The 14084-nt window shown below is 37.5% G+C and overlaps 1 long non-coding RNA gene across 1 annotated transcript; it reads left to right on the top strand.

Annotated features, from left to right (window-relative positions):
• Positions 1-518: 518 nt before the first annotated feature.
• On the top strand, positions 519-13702 carry LOC146729788 (uncharacterized). Its single transcript, XR_014928050.1, has 2 exons — positions 519-653; positions 13542-13702. It is a non-coding gene; the product is annotated as an uncharacterized LOC146729788 (long non-coding RNA).
• Positions 13703-14084: the final 382 nt, after the last annotated feature.

Raw genomic sequence — 14084 nt, 5'->3', positions numbered from 1 at the left:
GTGTATTATGTAATTATACATTCTCTGTCGATTTCGCATACTAGTACTTAGTTTCCTCCACAAACACATTGGCATGTATTTAAAGGGCGGCAGTCGTCGTGCCGCGTCCTGTTCGATATGGGACTCATAGCGGCGTATACAACGCGTGTAAAATACATTGTTTATTTACATAAAATTCGAACACGACAACGGCCTATTATTATTAATTTTGTGTTGTATATATATTTTATATACATACATTCATATTTCCAAACCACGCAAATTGTTATAATTCGGTTGTTACTAAAAACTAAATGAATAAAGATGACACAAAGGAGGGGCTGTAGAAACACCTACGTCTTTAGTATTGATTGAAATCTCAAATGGATATATGTATGTATGTGTATCAATTATTCAGCACCTTCTAGCTAGATAGGTGCGCCATCGTCGGACTGGGTGAGAGCGTTGTAAAATCATGTACTACGTGCTTTGTGAAAGTGAGAGTACATGGCGCCCTCACTGGAGGTGCTCGTTCGGTTTCACTGATTGACAGGTGAGGCGGGTCATGTGATCACTCCAGAGCGTGTAACGATACTGTCACTACTGGATCATGGCCGTGGTCTGGCTGTTTTTAGCTTTATTTGTAACACTTCACGCAGTAACTGCAGAGACAGGTAAGCGATAATTTAGTCAAGACGTGTGGTGTGTCGCTACATCGGTTTATTTTTGCATTTTAGTTTCATTTTCTTTGCCGTGTATTCACCTTTGCAAAGGCTCCGACGTCAGGGCGTGTTGCAAAATGGCGGCTACGAAGTCGAATGAATCAATTCCAAAAACGTTGATTACTCAACTTAATTGTTTTGTTTTGCGACCTCTACTGTGGCACACCCGGAAGTGTACATTATTTACGTCTGACCATGTCATTGCGGCGATGTCACTCCTTCAAATTTACGTGTTTGCTCGTGATATGGATAGAGGTCACTCAGTGACCGACCAGGTAGTTGCATTGGTACTATCATTTGCATAAAATTGAATGGGGACAGCGTCCTTGTTTTGAAATGCTAATTCAGTTCCACTTGGTGAATAAACTGAAAGCCATGTCACCAAACAGTTATTGACGCCACATTTCGGACCGAACTTGTACCGCCAACACGAACTGTTAGCGGGCACGCACTGACGCAGTCGACGGCTCTGAATAGAACCGTAAATAACAGTAGTCGCTGGCAATGTTATGGATAGGAAGTCAGGTTAAAAATAAACTGATCGTGTTTTATGAGACGGACTATAACTACAAAAGGTGAAAAACTGTTTCTAATGTGTGTATATATTACTTTGAACATGCAAGTGTTAGCCTACTGACTTGACATCGTTTCTTGTGTATGGACTATACTAGATCCCGCAACGTCACAACTATTTTCAGTACATTCTTAGAAGCATGCTGTTTTGAGTCGGTACTACGATGAGTACACAGATATATCTGTATATTTGAGATGATCCAATGGATGGATTCATAGTTCACACAGTATAGTGTGTAGGGCCAATGCAATTTGAGATCCTAAGCAGTTGACCTCTGCCCTCTTGGTGCAATATGGTACACAACAAAAACATATTGCTCATTGACTTCAATTCACATGTTTTGGCTGGTACTAGCTTAACCCTCTACAGCAACAAAACAAATATCAGTACACTGTACTAACCCATTTTATTGCAAACAAATATGTTTCTGTGTAGGAAATTATACTGTACAAGCAATTTTGCTTTGGTATAGACTAGGCGTAGTTAATGTCACTCAACGGAACAGCATTTTTAGTTGCACAAAACATGAATACAATATTTTGGGATTATAAACTTGTAAATTGTGGGTTAGAAATTGGAGGGTGAAGTTTAATATGGATTTGGTTAAGTTTTGGTTTGAAGTTTGAAAAGTATTATTAACCCTTCAGTTTTCAAATTTTACAAAATTGTTACTTTAATAATTTCATCCTTTTGAACCATATTAACAGTTTCAGATATTGCTTTTAGTTTTTCATAAAAGTTTTGTCATTTGTTATCAATATTTCATTTGGGAGGAACATACTATACAAAATCATGTAGATGGTAGAAAAAATTGAAAATTGCATGCAAAGGGTTAAAATAATAATTTGCCAGTTAATGAGTTTTAATACATCAGTGTCTATGCTTATACCAAATTCCATACCCCCGTTTACAACATATATATTTACACCAATGACTGAAATTAAACTATAATGCTGTATTTCATCTATTAGTAGTGCATTTTTAAATGATGTGTATATAGTCAAAAAGTCATTTTAATATTCTAGCACTTAATAAGTGTAATGTGATTTTTACTTTATGCTTTACGTTTGTCCACTTCTAGTAGAGCAAATGTTTTGCATGTGTAATTAACACGTTCACGGCTACAATATTTTTACCCCAGATATTATCCACAGTTAGTATATGAATCCAATATAAGACTGACCAAGGAGCTGACAGAAAAAATTAAGTTTTCTTCCAAGGATTCTGTTTAACCGGAAAATAATAAATATATTTGATAAATTGATGCATATCATTCTATGCAGTTACCGGTATAGACCTTTACAAGGAAGTGCAACCATTATAAGTGTGCCTTTGGTAGTTTCCGATCAGTTTGTGTTTCAAGAATTAAAAAACAAGTATTTAAATTATCACAAGAGATTTCTGAGAGATTTTAATTGTGGCAATTGAACTTGTTTTATATGCATATGTCAAGCATTGCTATTTAACGTGTGCAGCACATATAAAAATACTGCTGTTTGATGAGATGCAGCTGTCTGCGGTACAGCTATAAAACAAAATATAAACCTTCTGCATCTACCATGCTTCATTAGAAGCCTTTGCCTGCATAGAAATGATGAAGGTACTCTCCATTTCTATTGAAATCCACTTATTTCTGGGTGTGTTTACTCGGTGCTTGAATCTAGAGTAGCCCAGCTAGTATTACCACTTGCAATTTACTACAACCATTTCGTTTCAATTGCTAATTAGATAATGCTGGCAAATTCTCAAAAGATAACAAAAAAATGCTCTCAAATTCTTTTTTTTTTTTCAATTGCTTCTAATGATTCAACTTCATTCACAGTTGACTTGCGTGACAATACAGTATTTGCTGTAATAAGGGAAACATGACAACTCATTGCAAAATAGAATACTGTAGAATACTTTATTTTCGCTTGGAATTCATTTTCGCCATTTTCGCTGAAGGGCTGTTTCCGTGAAAATAAAATCCAGCGAATATACTTTTTTTACTATATTTCACATTAAACTCATCAAAATCAGTGAAAATAAATTCCACACAAAATGCCCAAAAATCCTTTTCAGAGAAAATTAATTCGAGCGAAAATAAAGTATTCCACAGTATTAGAGCTGTGAAATATATACTGCATTTGTTCAATTAGAAGCATCCCTCAAATAGGAGTTGCATTTATTGTATGCTGTATCATTAAAATACGACTTGGTTTGACCATTGATTCACCTCTTATATTTATACATTTTCAACTAATAGAGCTAATATGATACTCTCGTATCGAGCTCATCTATTCAGAGTTACCATAGTAGGAATATTTGATATGCAAATACTATAAATAATTGGATAACCTCAGTTTTATTGATGTCATTATATGCATCTTTTTTGTGTGCGTTAAATTATCCAAATACAAGTGGTTATTTTTACCAGGCCTCTTCTGATTTTAATGAACGTTTTTTCCGGATTATATCAAAACTTGGTTGAAATATGAAGCATAGTGATGCCAGTGCACCACTTACCTTCAACGAACAGCACCATCTAGTGATCTCAGGTGTGTCCTCTTGTGGTCATGACAATTTTTAATTTTCCTACCACTCATAAATTCAATACAAGAAATACTGTAAAATCTGTATTAGAAACCGCGGCTTCAATTAAAATGGCATAATGCAATGGAAAGGATGCGGCTTTTATTAGAGCATCTACACATGAGAAATTGTGAATGTTTGGTTCTCAATTATTCAGAAAGAATGGGTGCGACTTCTATTAGGGATGCAGCTTCTAATACAGATTTTACGGTAATATTTGTTGAATCACAGTCCCTCTATCCCCGGACTGGAAATGACTAGCGTTCTTTTGTCTCGAACCGCAGTGCGGGTAAACAAACCGTTCACACGCGGGCCGAGGGAGTCAGGAAGTCAGACAGATTACAATACCTTCAAAAGTTACCGTCATGCAAAGCGATACCTCATTGTATGACTTCACTTTGACTTAAAAATCGGGCAACCACAACGTAAACAAACATGTAAACAAAATTATCACTATGAAATTTGGGTGTTTTGAACCCTGATACGCATCACCACCAACCTACCAACTCATAAACATCCAGTTCCTGCAATTCAAAGATTAATATCGGGAATTATGTTAATGTTCTCGTTTTAATAGGGAAAAAACTTCGCGTGCCAACATGCTGACATCGCTAAAAAATTCTTGTCAAAATGGCGTCGTTCATGTTAACGTAGTCGATCGAAAAACCTGTGATATTTCTGATTCTTGGGGGGTTCATAACAGTTCAAGTCAACTATACAACAACTAATGACTTTATTCTATGTAAAAGTATATAACAATGCTTCAATGTTTGTATATAAATGATTTTTTTAGCACAGAATTGAGTACATTGCCATTTCAAAACGTCGCCATTTGCATTTACAATCTAAAAAGCATCCATAAAAGTCGCTCAATTTAACATAATAAAATGCGGTGTGACAAATAACAAATCAGCCCACCAATTTTTAATGATATGTTTCGATTATAAAATGTCAAAATCGAAGACAAATATTGGTTTCTCGCCGAGAAGTATGGTAAATAAAATTGAGTTAATTTCAATCACCCCAAAATCAAAAACGACAAATATCTGATTAAAGGTATGAAAATTTGTTGCGAAAATGTGTCGTTGCTGGTAAAATAGATGAATTAAAGAACTACTCGCCGGCTAAAATATGACCTTATACAGATATCCTGATTAAAAAATGATGTGAAAAAGTATGAATTCTGTAATAAACAACTAAGTTGTAAAAAAAAATACATAACTCGGACGATGTCAAATCACGTACTGATCACGTGACAAGGCTTTGCCCACACCCGCAATGCGCCTTTGGCAGGGAAGGAGACCAATTCACACCTAATACAATGACAGTTTCTAGACCGGGGATAGAGGGACTGTGGTTGAATATTGCCATTTGGTCACATGTATTTTTTAATATTGCAATGCATGATGGGTATTGACCTGGACTATAACTTCCCAGTGTGCTATCATAATAATTTTATTAACAACCTACAGGAGTAGCTTATAGGTTACCAAAGATAATTACATCTTTACTACCATTAGTAGAATACATGTAATATAATCTGGTAGAACTGTCCTTGATGCTAAAAGTTCAAAAGTAACATATTTCTTCAGTGTAGTTTGTGTTGATAGGGTTTCAATTTCATATTTACATACAGTAAATCAGATCAAAGGGTATTGACACATTTGTATTAGACTAACCTCTTTGATCGCAATGTAGTCCTATACACCAGGGCTGTCAAGTTTACACATATGATAAATTAGATCGGGAACAGAAAATTGTTGATGGTTTGGACCGACTTGTTAGGATAACTGTTTTATTGGGTATTAGTCAGTGGTATGATTGTATCTTTAACCCAAATGGTCCAAAATCTTTGAAAACTTATCATTTATGAACAGCTGAAAGTAATTGGAGAGGGGGGGACTTGTCGGCATTTGTTGTTTACCGGTTAGGACCATTTATAATGGTAACATTGTTCCTGTCACCATCAAACAGCAACATTGCCTGGTACGTTTTAGTGTGTCTTGTGATTGATACATGATTTGAGCTGGTTAGTTTTACAAGGGTGCACTGTTCGGCTAAATGCATATACCGGTAGTTAGTAGCTGGTTTGCTCATGTGTCTAGAAGTTTCAGACTGGGTTCAGTACATACATTTTGTATGGATAACTATGCCATTTACTGTAGAATACTTTATTTTCGCTTGGAATTTATTTTTGCTATTTTCGCTGAAAGGATGATTCCGTGAAAATAAAATCCAGCGAATATATTTTTTTTCCCTATATTTCACATTAAACTCAGTGTTCTCCCCCGAAATGTTTCATAGAGTCGTGGCTAATTTGCATAATAGTTAGCATATAGTTAGCATAAATTAACATATTGTTTGTCATATGGGGAAATAAAACAAAACCAGTTTTTTTCCTTTTTTTCTATTTATTTTATGTACAATCTGTATACAATTATTGCACTGCATGTTTAGTATTGCAAATGTCCTGCTGAAATACTGAGTTTTCTGTTTTTTTTTTTTACTTGGCCCAGCAATCAGCAACTTTATAAAACCCTGTTCAGTCCCAGTAAATTAAACATTGGGTTGATTATTCTCATTGCTTGTCTTCCGTTTCTGTTGTTTTCCGGTTAAGTACAACAACTGTTACGAGTCACGATACTTACGCTATGTTCGAGCAATTATAGTTTTTTTGGCTGAAATTATCCATCTTTATGTATTTTTTTTAATCATCGATGTTGTCTGTTCAACACAATTGTGAACAATTCGAGACAACTGAGGTCTGAATTACGAATTGTCGCCATTGTTATACCACGTAAAATGGAGGCTTTTCTTCCAAGAAATAACACAAGTGTCACTCCAATTTCCACACGTTTCTTGATTAGAATTCCCGATTTTTTGGTAACTATATTATTTTCAATTATGCTTCACTTAATTCATCCGAATCTGAGCACGATATGCGATCCGAGTGGGAAGTTCACGCTCGCTGAATCTTGCGTGGGTGACACCATCTTGGATTCACAATCACGAGGTCAAAATTGTTTACATCATAAATATATATTTTTTCACATTTTGATCTCAAAAAACAAATACAATATCAAAAATACTGACAAAAATCAAAACTTAGAATAATAGTATGACTACATTTCTAAAAATAATAATGAAAATTCGTTTCGTACACACCGGAAACATGTGGCTTTTGACCCCAAGTGTAACTATACATTTGCATATGAATATACGTTTGGCAAAGAGCGTTTGACACCGGGGCTTACGGCTTTGTCGTTATAGTACTGCTTTGTTTTTTTAAAACTATATCCAACCAATGAGAAACAACAGGGGATTATCCCGGGAAATTGGCGTTAATACAATGCATTTGTAGATTTAACTAATTAGCCAGGAAACTTTACAGTCTGTGAGAGACTGAAGAAATCAGATCACGGGATAAATAATAGCATCGCGGAGGAAACTCATAGCGTCATGAGCAAATCTGATCGCGTCGCGGCCCGCGACGCTGTTTTGGCCTGGGGAGAACACTGAATTCATCAAAAACCAATGAAAATAAATTCTAAGCAAAACGCCCAAAAAGCCTTTTCAGCGAAAATTAATTCCAGCGAAAATAAAGTATTACTCAGTATCTGCCAATGAGTTTAATTCATTTTAGCACTCTAAATTAATTTGCATAGCGTTTGGTGGTCCTAGTGATCTCCATAGCATTCAAGTCACTAAATTAATTCTAATCTTTCTCAAAGTGAATCCTCCTGTGAAGAAAATTGAACAATTCAACCATTCTGCACAATTTTTAATTCATACAAATTTGGTTGAAAATTACAAAGGCTATGTTTAATGATATTTACAGTAAAGTCTTCGCAATTTGGTCAAAATGATTGACAATAGTTGGTTCTAATCGACTTCGTCTCATTGAAATCTTGTTATTTTGGACAAAAAAAAAAAAAAAAAAATTAAAGGTAAGGTTGGGGTAAACAGAATCACACATATTTTTATTTGGCCTTGAAGAAAAGTAAGGGAGCAGGAGTGTGGTGTATTAGTGAGTAGTGAATACCGACTTAAATCTTTGATCGCCAAAATATACTTACTTTCACAAATAAAACGATGCTTTAATTGTTTGGGAAAGCACATGTTGTCTCAATGTAAGTCGCATTTCACTTGCCGTGTTTGTAAGAGTAAACATCATACGTCAATTCATTTTGATAAATCTGGAACTGCGCAAACAAATTCAACGAATTCTAGCACGGCAAACTCGCATTTTTCACATTCAGCAAATACTGGTGAACAATCGCGTTTTACCGGGAGTGACTCAAAAATTAACTCTGACAGTCCGCGACGCGCAATGCTTCAAACCGCACGAGTTAGTACGCATTTTCGAGGTACTAACTGTGTTGCTACCCTCCTATTTGACAATGGCAGTGATAGAAGCTTTGTCACAAACTCTTTCGCACGTAAACTAGGTGTAATCCCAAATTATAACGAATTATTGAGTCTGAATTCGTTCTCCAATCCGCGTTCCGGTGTGCAGTCCATACCGAGAACCACGCTGTCACTACAAAGCAAAGATGGCATTAAATCCCCGATCGATGTACTGATGGTCGACTGTATTTCCGAGGGATTGGAGAACACTGTAACTTACGATATTGCACGTTTGCCACATTTGAGAGGTCTATCGTTGGCCTATCCGCCGTCAAATCGATCCACATTAAACATCGATATTTTGATAGGCGCCGATCACTATTGGGATTTTGTTACACACAACTCACGCATAGTTAGGGGCAAACCAAACGCTATACCGACTGTCTTTGGGTACCTATTGTCAGGGCCTTTCACTACACACAACAGGACAAACAAAACAAATTCATTCACCATTGCTTCTATCCGAGCACATGACAGTGTAATGGATAAAATGATTGCTAGTTACTGGGACCTGGAGTCAGTGGGTGTTAAAGGTACGATTACAAGACAGCAGGCACTCAACATTACACATGAACAACAATACAAAGAATATACCGAAAAATCCAAAATTGAAAATAATATTTCGACCCCAAAAGTGTCCGAGAAATGTGCCCAGTGTCCGACCACTGGTACGAGTGACATCGTTAGCGATCGACCGCTACTTTGTACTCCCCCAAGTCAATCCAGAGGACATGTCAATTCGGAGAACGAAATTAGTCCTCATTTCCATAAATCAGCAGAAGATTTCATAAAAACTGCTGAAACAGTGTCAGGAGATATCATCGATACAAACCGCGAACCTCCTGAGCTACAAAACTCCAAAATTAATGATCAGATCGTTTCGTTACATGTCGCCTCTGAATCTGACAATTTACTCGGCCACCATTTTGAACTTCACAATGAGCCAAACATCGCACCAAAGGAGATTATTCACGCAACTGAATCAAACTCAGAACCTAGTCTTGAAAAGATTATCGATATTCGCCGTTTCAACGATCTACATCGTCTGTTGAAAGCAACTGCTTATATATTTCGTTTCATTTCGAAACTCAAATCCAAATTGAACCACACTCCGAGTAATTTGTCAAGTAGACTTGCTCTCTCAACACAGGAGATATACGACGCGGAACACGCTTGGTTGACATCGATTCAGTCAACACATTTCGAAGACGTTGTCAGTTCTATTCGGAGACAACAATTTAGACATGGCGTACTTCAAAAACAACTTAAACTATTTCTTGACGATAAGTCAATACTGCGAATTGGTGGTCGGCTTCAGAATACCGACTTTCCTTTCGAAACCATGCATCCAATACTCCTTCCTGGTAAACATCGGTTTACTACGCTCATAATTCTTGATGCTCATCATTTATTAAACCACGGTGGGCCGTTAACCACAGTTAACAAAATTCGGGAAAAATATTGGATCACCGCGATTCGCAGACATGTAAATTCTACATCGAGATCTTGTGTCGTTTGTAAGAAGGTCGATGGAACTCCATTTCCCCTTCCTACTCAAGCTCCACTTCCTGATTTTCGAGTGAAGGAAGCAGTCCCATTCGAATTCTGCGGAACAGATTACACGGGACATTTGTTCGTTAGGGACCAACACACTGGTCTTTCTAGTAAAGTTTATGTACTAATTTTTACGTGCGCCTCAACTCGATGTATTCACTTAGAATTAACTCAAGATTTGACTGCCGCATCATTCATTTTGGCTATGCGACGTTTCACTGCTCGACGGTCAACGCCCCGGAAAATGATCTCAGATAACGGTTCCACATTTATAGCCGCCGCTAAGATTTTGAAAGGACTCGAGTCCAGTCCTGAGGTACAAAACTATCTTACCAAAAATCGTATATCGTGGCGTTTTAATCCTAAACGAATGGCGTGGGCCGGAGGCCTATTCGAGAGAATGATAGCCATAACAAAAAATTGCTTGAAGAAAATTCTAGGTCGTGCCAACGTGACTTTTACCGAACTATCCACAATTTTAGTCGAAGTCGAGTCGTCAATAAATGACCGCCCATTAACTCATCTCTCCGCAAGTGTCGACGATTTAGCTCCACTGACTCCATCTCACTTGTTAAATGGACGTCAGATTAGAATGTTACCCCCAGCTATTCCTAGTGTTTCTGAACCCAATTTTGAGATTGATAATATTACTGCAAATAAAAGAGCTATGTATTTATCCTCCCTTCACAATGCTTTTAGTAAGAGATGGCAAAGAGAATATTTGACATCACTTACTGAGCGTCACTTGAATCAAATCAAAGGGACAACCAATAATTGTATAAAGGTGGGGGATATTGTCCAATTACACCAGGACATCAAAAAACGATGTCATTGGTTACTAGGTCGTGTAACTAAATTGCTTCCAGGCAAGGACGGTATCGTCCGAGTAGTAGAAATACAGACCAAAAACGGCTCAACAAATCGTTCTATACACCATCTTTATCCACTCGAACTTAATGCAGAAACACCAGAGAATACACTCTCAATTCCCGAAGAAGTTATTGGTAGTCCGTCCGTTGAAAATGAATTTTCTAGTCAAATCCACGACTTTTCTAGTCGGCCCGAACCAAGGGCTTCAGCGCTCAAAGCGAGCGAAAGTATACGGCAAATGTGCCGTGATGGTGTTGTATAACTTTGTAGAATTTTGAACTTTGTATTGCACTGTAACTTTATTTCAAGTTTTCAATGAGAATCATTTGTAAAGCAAAATCTGCAATGTGTTCATGATATACTGTATTGTTTTTGATATACATTGTACCGTGTTATTTGCTGTTTTAGCTAAGATTGAAACTCACAATTCATATCGATGCTCGATAGAATTGCGGCAATTTATGTGGTGGATAAGTTTATATCGCAAAACTAGGCGTTGGGGTGTTCTTTTCGTCACATAAAACGAACTGACTAATCATGCGGAATTGTTATTGAAACGGACATCGATTGCGTTGTGCTTTCTTGAGCTGAACAGACGTGAGGTACAATTCAAACTGGTTTATTTGTACTCAACATGAACATCAATACGTTGTACAGCAAATACTTCTTGGTATAAAATATAGATCGCTAAATAATAGCTTCATGAGGAGTTGGCATCGTAGAGAGCATAGAAAGGAGGGTGTGCATAACGAGCATCAAGTTGCGAAGCTACCATAGAAGGAATTACAGCGACGGCCTGAATCGGACTTCTCACGACAGCGCTTTGCCTGGTTAATGTAATTGTCAACGTTAGAGCGGCATTTGTCTCGGTGACAGCTAATCGGAGAAGTGCCAAACATGTGTTTGTACTCTAGAATATATCATGTCAAAACGTTCCGAAAATAAAACAACGCTAATGATTGGCGCATACAAACGAAACGTAGCGCTGTCATTCCATATTAAGAGTGACACGCGACTAACACGAGGCAGAACTTTGGTGGGAATTTTGGGCGGTAAACAGACAAGTACCGCGAGAACGCAATGGGAAACAATGTAGCGAACGTTTGGATATAGCGTCACGGTTGCTACAGAAACCGATCTAGTCTCTCAGGACTCAACTCGTGGTTATCAAAACAATGTCTGAAATTACAAACTAGCTTAGAGAACATCATACAGAAAGTAAAATTTGTTCATGTTAGATAACTGCGCGCGACATACTCCGGGGCGCAAAAATCACGAGAAGATCTCGGGATAACCTGAATCGAACATGATAAATTTTAAAATTAACTTGAATAAATCTCTGAAATTTAAATGACAGACTCTCAACAATAAACACATGTCAATCATATTGCGGCAAATAAGGAGTATGACCAGTCAAAACGTACTCGCAAAATCGTTCCAAGCTGGAAGACGGAGTTCAAAGAATGGCTGGTCACCGATGTAGCCCTGCGTACAGTGCTGTGTTTACGGGGACGCGTTCGGTTGATAGATGTCCCAACCACAGCCCTGCGTACCTCCATAGACAAAGTCGGGGAGCGCACCGTAATTGGTGCGCAAGTTAAAAATAAGTAGTTTCCCAGCCGAAATCGGTTGAAATGACGATAGTTATCCGTAACAACCATTACAAAGTTATCTGAAACTTGAAATGTCTTTAAAAAGCGACTAGTAAAGACGGACAAAATGTAAACGCGTTGATACCGGAGGAATTATCCACCAAACGCCGCCATTTTTAATTTCATTCACGCAAGAGAATGTGTTTGTTTTTAGGGCAAAGTAGCCGATTCCATCCACAATTGGACTCCGAACTGGGAGTTCTGGATATATCTGGTGATCGATCATCATTTTTGGTACCTGGGCATGTTATTTCATTAAAAAAAATTATATTTTTCAAAGTCCCGGACTTTGTCTATGGAGGTACGCAGGGCTGTGGTGGGGACATCTATCAACCGAACGCGTCCCCGTACACACAGCACTGTACGCAGGGCTAGTCACCGATGACACCGGTAATCATACGGTGTATTGCCGTATCTGCTGGGCTATTTACGGGCCGTTATCAAACCGCAAAATACCAGACAAACTCCGTAAGTACGGAAAGGGATCGTTTGTAACCGGCTGTACCAATTTAAGACATGATGCCCTCACATGCCATGAAATGTCAATTGGTCATAAACAAGCCAAATCGATATTCGACGCAAAGAATGCTCCACCCACAGTCACTTGGGGGCTGAAAATCAATAAATACTAATTTTTTTAAAAAACCAAGTTTTATGGAAGGACAGAGGAGAAAGAAGTTGAGTGCTATACAGGCAGTAGATGAAGCAGTAGAGCAGCAGAGAGCTGCTGAAGCACTTGATGAGGAGGAAGTTGCAGAAGCTGAAACAGATGGTGATGGTGATGCTCATTTGGTAGCTGGATTAGATTCTGACTATGGTTCAGATTTTTCTGATCTAGCCGAGAGCAACAGTGACACAGACGTCTGATATATCATGTTCTGAATATGCATGTTCTCTACAGCTACTTTGTTGTTAAAATAAACCGTGCATAGTATATTGTATACAACTTGTGTTTATTTGTGTGTGTGTGTGTGCGAAAATAATTGAAAAAATGTGCGGGACTGGTAACATTTTAGCAGGGCTTGTAACTTTTGAAAGTTACCAGCCCTGATGTCTGGTATGTAATCTGGACAAATTTCCTACACTGCATATACCCTATAATTTTGTTACATTCCCTGGGGGTAAAGCTTTCAATTGATTACTGAATAAATTGTATAATTTTTGAGGCCAAACATTTTAATAATAAAAAAAATGTATTCTTTTTTTTTTCAGAGTGCCCAAATGATTACTGTGTTCCAGTAGCTGATTGTAAAGCTGTATTTTGGTGAAGATTGTTCTATTGGATTTCTCTTTTTCTTGTTGCTTTAGAGGTGAATTCACTTGTCTGTTGTAATGGCCTTTGTTAAAAGGATTAAACGAAGTTCAACTCTGAACGGTATTAGTAGGAGTAATTTATTTTTTATTATTAAACTCTATCGGTTGGCTGAAAGGGGTGATTCACCCATTCACGTTACTTTATGCAGAGTTAAAAATTTAATAACTCAGCGAAAGCAATTTTTATTGAAAGTAACCAAAAAATGTAGCACTAGGGTGAAAGCTTTTGCTGTACTGCATTTCAGGCAGTACACAAATTTTGTCAGAGAAATAAACAAATATTGGGTAGAAAAAATGTCTAGTGTATGTGGTGATGATAAAACTGCCAAGGATTTCCGGTCACTTTATCAGTCATACATAAAGCTGAAAAAAAGATGTCCTCCTTCTAATGTTGCAAAACATTCTCTTTGTAAAACATCTGTTGTGAAAGAAATTAATATA

This window comes from Saccoglossus kowalevskii, chromosome 21, assembly GCF_978046115.1.
Source record: "Saccoglossus kowalevskii chromosome 21, keSacKowa6.1, whole genome shotgun sequence".
Taxonomy (NCBI): domain Eukaryota; kingdom Metazoa; phylum Hemichordata; class Enteropneusta; family Harrimaniidae; genus Saccoglossus; species Saccoglossus kowalevskii.
Note: the sequence above shows the minus strand (reverse complement) of the source record. Positions and strands in the feature narration are given on the sequence as shown.